The following is a 6,000-nucleotide window of genomic DNA, read 5'->3' as shown; positions in this document are numbered from 1 at the left end:
AAGGGTCTTTTGTCTGGCTGCTACTTACTGAACTTCTTAGAGTTGGAGAAATGGAGCCCCAGCAAATGAAGGCAGGCTACTGCCAGTCAGGGAAAGCAGATGGGAGAATATACCATCATGCCTGTGGAGCCACAAAGCTACAAATAAACACATAGGCTGATTTCTGACAACTGTTAGCACACAATGGTAGCCAAAGGATGATTCGGGGGATTGCAGTCTGCCTAACTTCCTCCATAGTTTCAGTTGGATCAATCATGCTATCTTGGCCTTTGGCAATGATATCACTTTGCCAGCACACCAGACATTGTTGCTGGAAGACTTTTAGAGGATTCATGAACACCCATTTTATGCACATATATCTGCTACAATTTGCATATGAAGTACTAGTATTTGAAAAGGTTGCAAAGGGAAGGTAATGTCATGTCAGTGCATTGCTTAGGATTTTCCATGTTTTAATCAAAATTAGCCCTAGAAACCTCAAAATCCTAAATTATTTGTGAATATGTCCATAGAGGCAAATATATTTATACAGATTGAGTAAGCTTAGTTGAGCAACTGTCCTTTGCATTTTATCAATACAGATTGCTAATATTTCTTGGGGAAAAAACCCTACACCATATCACCAGCTCCCCATCATTGTCCACCCCTCTGCACACATATATATACTCTCAGCCCCCAAAACAAAACAGGAAGCCAATCATTCTTTTAGCCCCCAGAAGTGGAGTTTTACTATAATGATCCAAATGATTTCTTCAATTTCCCATTTCACCTTGCTGACCCCTCAAAAGAAACTCAAAACATTTTTTTGCAGACTGAAGCATTTCTGAATCTAAAATAATGTTATTACCCAGAAAGGAGCAATTGGAAAAAAGAAAACATGGGTTTACTTAAACAATTAAATTTGGCTGTTTTCATTGTCCTAAATTTTGATATTGGGATTTGCTCTCTTTGGAATTTGATTATGGAGAATAAAGTCTTCAAAGATCTGTTCCTAAAGATTATTCCAATTTTTAATTGTTTACTTTGATAACAATCACTGTAGGGCAAACATGGTTGCTTTATATTCCTTTACAGAACAGAAAGAACAACAGCAAAATCAATGGGTCAGATTGACAAGGATGTGAATATATGATTCAAACAGAGCCACTTGACAACCAGTGCAACTCGGGAGCCAGCCTGAAGGGGCACCCACCAGCCAAATCACAGAACATTTGAGAATCAAAATAATTAATGGCAGTAAAAGTTTCTAATCTATTGAAGAAAGTTCACAGTAATATAAGTAAAGAAATGGGCAAAAAGGGAAAGCTCTTTCTCACAGTTGAAAACCAACAAATGAATGTAGAAGAAATGACGAAGTTAGAAAACCACAATTTGGCAATCAGCATAATAGCTGATTCAGGGAAGTATCCTTAATGGATACTAAAACCAGTGGGTGAAAGTCTGAGGAGCAACAGAAGTATTTATCTCATCTCAAAGTATCTATCCACAAAGTAGTAATTAATTTTAAAAAGTTAAAATAGGAATTTAACAGTGGAGAAACTTGGCAAATCTCACCTAACACCAGTAAATGTGCAGATCTACAGTTTGTGCCTCCTGGTTAGAATTGAGAAGAATTTAGCATCGCTTCTATGCTATTCCTGCCAAAAGTGCAAAACCTGAATCTAGTCATGACAAAACATCAGACAAATCCAAATTGAGGAACATTCTAAAAATAACTGGTCTTGACTAAAAAAAAAAAGTCAGTGGTGAAGTATAAAGAAAGACTCAAGATCTGTTCCAGATTTAAGCAGGCTAAAGAGACAGGATGATTGAGTGCAGTAAGTGAACTTGGATTTTTAAAAATAAAAGTGCAACAATGGGGGAACAACCAATAGGAGAAGATGGTAACATGGACGATTTTCAGGGGAGTCTTGAAGAAGGATCAGAGGTGAACTATGCAGGCAGGCATTGGAGGGATTGAAGACACTGAGGGGTAGGAGGTGAGCAGTTTGTGGAGGTAATTACAAGCGCCCCGTGATTGCCCAGGCACCGCAGGGGGCGAGAGACAGTGCCCACCAGGCGTGGGTGGGTCTGACCGTGCGTGCCCCACTAATGAATTTCAATTATATTTACCTGGTGAGGGGGAGCCACGGAAGGGCTCAAGCAAGACAAGGACGTGCTTGGATGGGTATGTTTGAAGGATCCTTGCTGCTGAGCTTCCCTTTGTCATTCCTTTATTTATTGATTATTTCTTCACGAAATGACCGTTTTAGGTCAGCTTCTCTGCTGGTTTGAGGCATACACGACAAAAAAGATGTGGTTTCTGCCCTTACAGAGTGTCTTCGATCTGGAGACTCTGGTTTTTTGTTTCTATCACTTCAATTTGAGTAATGTTAAAAAACTATTCTAATTGCAGTTGGTCTGCTCTTTATTTCTTATTTGTGCTTCTTAACTCTCTTTGGAAGCCCTAAGCCTGCTGCCCTTATGAAGCTAGCAGAAGGCAAAAGTACTTGAAATAAACTACAGTGCCTTTCCCTAGCCAATGCTAAAGCAGCCGATTTAAACTACACAAAACTGTAGGCTCAATTCTAGCAGGTGATATTGAAATTATAGGATTCCTAAAAACCCATCTTTTTAATCCATTTACTTAACAATATTCCTGTCATCTTAACATTTATATGATAAAATAATTGTATCATTTGTATAATTCTGAAATGTAGTTAGCCATTATTTTCAATTATTTTTTCACAATCTAGTACAATCATTTATATTTCATGCTTAGTACACTAATTAGGTTAATAGCCTCTAGTCCTAAGTACTGTAGTATTTCATTTCATGGTGTTTGAAAGCTATCTTGTATGGAATATAATTTTGACTGTATAAAGTCCCATATTATCATTATTTTTTAAGAGTATATTTCTGTTATAAGGTTCAGCAAGGGGAAAATAATACACATAGGTTATATTATCTCAGAAAACATACTATGTCATTCAACCAAAGCACCTACTATGGATAAAACACTTGATTGGGAGCTCTCAGAGGACACTGAAGTGAAAGAGATAAATGAAGGAAGAGTGAGAATGAAGGGGGCTCTCCTAGAAAAATATGAATGGTGATTAGAGAAATAAAGGTTTCCGTAATAGATATGTCTATAAGCTTTGATGGCAAAACTTGACTGTGATTCCTCACACTGCTACTTTCTAGCTCCACAAGTTCAGGCAAGTTGCTGAACCACTCCAAGGCTCAGTTGCCTTGTGTATAAAATGGAGGTAATAATGACACATCCGTGCTTTTTTATCATCTGCGTACTCCTAGGCCTAACACACATCCCCACTTAAGAGGGAAGTCGCCCCCCTCCATGTTGCAGTCTACATGGGGATGCCAGGACCTCTCCAACCTTGTACTCACGTTGCAGTCCATGGGCCCTACAGCCCGGGATCCCGCCACATCTGTCCCTAACTTCTCTGGGCCTCCATTATAATCCTTACTTGAGGAAAGAAAAACTACAGAGAGGAAGAGCAAACAAAAGTCTTGATTGGAACTTAGGGGTAGTTATGAATCTTGGAATGAACTAAATCAACCAAATCAAGGATCTGTGGTTTTTTAATATTAAGAAAATTTGAGCTACTGTCTTGTATTTTCTTGTCCTGACCTACACATTCCATCCAATTAGTTGTCTTATCTTTTTAACTTGGCTGATATAATTTTTCTTCATGTATCCTAGTCTTTGCGTTTCCACTGCTACTACTACCTTTCTCCACACCCCGCGGCCTTCTTTCCTGGACTACTGGAAAAGTTTCCTCATCTGCAGTTGGCCTTCTCTTCCCTCTGATCCATCCTTTGCATGGCTGCCCAGACTATTCTGCTAAAGATTATGTTGCACTTTAAATAGGCAGAAAGCTGAGCAAAGGCTGGAAGGCAGGGAAGTAGGGGGACATTCAGATATTGGGCAAAGAGCAGCACCAGCAGAGGTGAGCCAGTATAGCAGGAGGGAGCGGGAGATAAGACCGGAGAGGAAAGGCGGCAGGGGGTGGAGATCCTGTAAGAACTTTGGCTTTTACCTTTTACTACGAGAGAAATCTGGAGCCAGTGGGTAGAGGGGTGGTGGGATCATGACCTGCTTTTATTGCATTTTACTCTCATTTCTTACTCAGCTTTTGTGCACAGAGACTTTGACAAAGTCCAAGTAATCATTTAAGCGTGTTCAATCCAAGGACTCCAGAGAGTGTGGAAACAGCACTTCCTCCTCCCTATGTCTGGATTAAAAAACAACAGAGATGGAAAGCCGGCAGGAAAGGGGAGCACCACCAGCCTGGCTGTCACTCGGGCTTTTTCTGACGGATGCAGAACATCAGCTGTTTCTTTCCCTTTAATCCACGTACACTAACCGGAAGCCTCTGGTCTTCCTGAAATTTCATTTAAAATTTCAGATATCATAGCAATTGCTTTCAGAGAGTTCCTACTAACATGTTAGATTTCTGCCTTGCACTGCCAAATAATAAAATAATAAGTTATGACTAGTATTCACAAAATTGTCACATTAGCTGTTGATTTTTAAACCTAAGCTTCGGCTACATCACTTTCACCAGAGATGACGTATTAGCAAATAGGACAATTTTAAATAAAGCCTATTTGAATTTTTTCTTCCTCTCCTATTATACCCTCTCATGAGTACTAATGAGCAGAGGATTGAATAAGATTCGTCTTCAGGAGGAAGAAGCTGGGGAAGGAGTGACAATGCCTCGTGTGCTGGCTCCACGGCGGCAGATGGTGAGAGAAAGGACTCGTCGCCTCCCTTGCCATGGGGAGCAAGTCCTTCCTGAGGCACTGAGGAAGGTGTCCCATTGAATCCTCATCGTGGCAAACCCAAAGTGTCCGGACATCTTGCTCATATCAGTCTTAGGCAATCTTCACACTGTGTATTATGAATCTTCTACTGCACCATAGACAAGATGATGTGAGCCAATTTGGAACTAGTGCCACCACCCTTCCCACACTCGAGGTCACTTGGCCATGGTACCAATCACATGTGGATCTGGGCCTCTAAATTAGGGGAGAATTATTACAAAAAAACTGGTGGCAGCGGTCCAGGCCTATGATTAGCCGATGGGCTTTTCTTCCTCTCTCCCTACTCGCCGTGTGACCTTGGGTAAGTTGTCTAGTTTTTCTGAACTTTGACTTCCATATTTGTCAATTGGGGGTGACAAAACTTATTTTGTAATACTGTTGTCAGAGTTTTAGTAATAATGTTTTATTAAGGACCTTAAATAAATGCCAATTAAATCTTAAGTAATTTAGTGTCCTATCAAATAGAACTCTTCCTGGTCATGTATTTTAGCAACTTCCTTTGAACCTATAGCTAATATCAGTAATTAATGATTTTTTCCAGATTTTTTAAATGTAAGTGGCACAATTGAGTCCACAAACATTTTAGAAAAATTGATTTTCAAGGTATTTCTTTCACTGGGCTGGTAACAATGAAGTGGAAATTATTGTTTGTTTAGTTATAAAGAATACTTCCAGAGAGAGTATTGTGAAATATCAAAATGGACAGAAAGGATTGGTGAATAAATTTTAGTCTTTTTTTTTTTTCTATGACTTTCCAAGGGAATTTATGTTTTGTATGTTGAGGACTTTATTCCTTTCCTGTACAGATATTTTTGGAAACTATTCTGTGCCAACCTCTGGTAATAAAAAATGACTGGGCCTAAATGGTTGATACTTTTACATATGTTGTATTGACTTATGTGGCTGACTATAATATAGGCTATATATACTTGCCTATTGTATTGTGTGTGTGTGGTGTGTTGAGATTTAATAAAATTACTTTGTTTCATTATGTTTTTTTAAATGACTGGGCTCCTTCTTCTACCCTGGAAAAGTTTTCGGTTTGGTAGGTGAAATGCTTTATATTATGTTATATTGCAATATGGCAAGTTCCAGCCAGGTATAGCCATACCTGAGGGCAGAAGGATGAATCTGATGATCTCTCACTGTCTATTCTAGAAGAATGGCTCTGTG

The sequence above is a fragment of the Choloepus didactylus genome, chromosome 12 (assembly GCF_015220235.1).
Source record: "Choloepus didactylus isolate mChoDid1 chromosome 12, mChoDid1.pri, whole genome shotgun sequence".
Lineage (NCBI taxonomy): Eukaryota > Metazoa > Chordata > Mammalia > Pilosa > Megalonychidae > Choloepus > Choloepus didactylus.
This window is presented reverse-complemented; position numbering follows the sequence as displayed.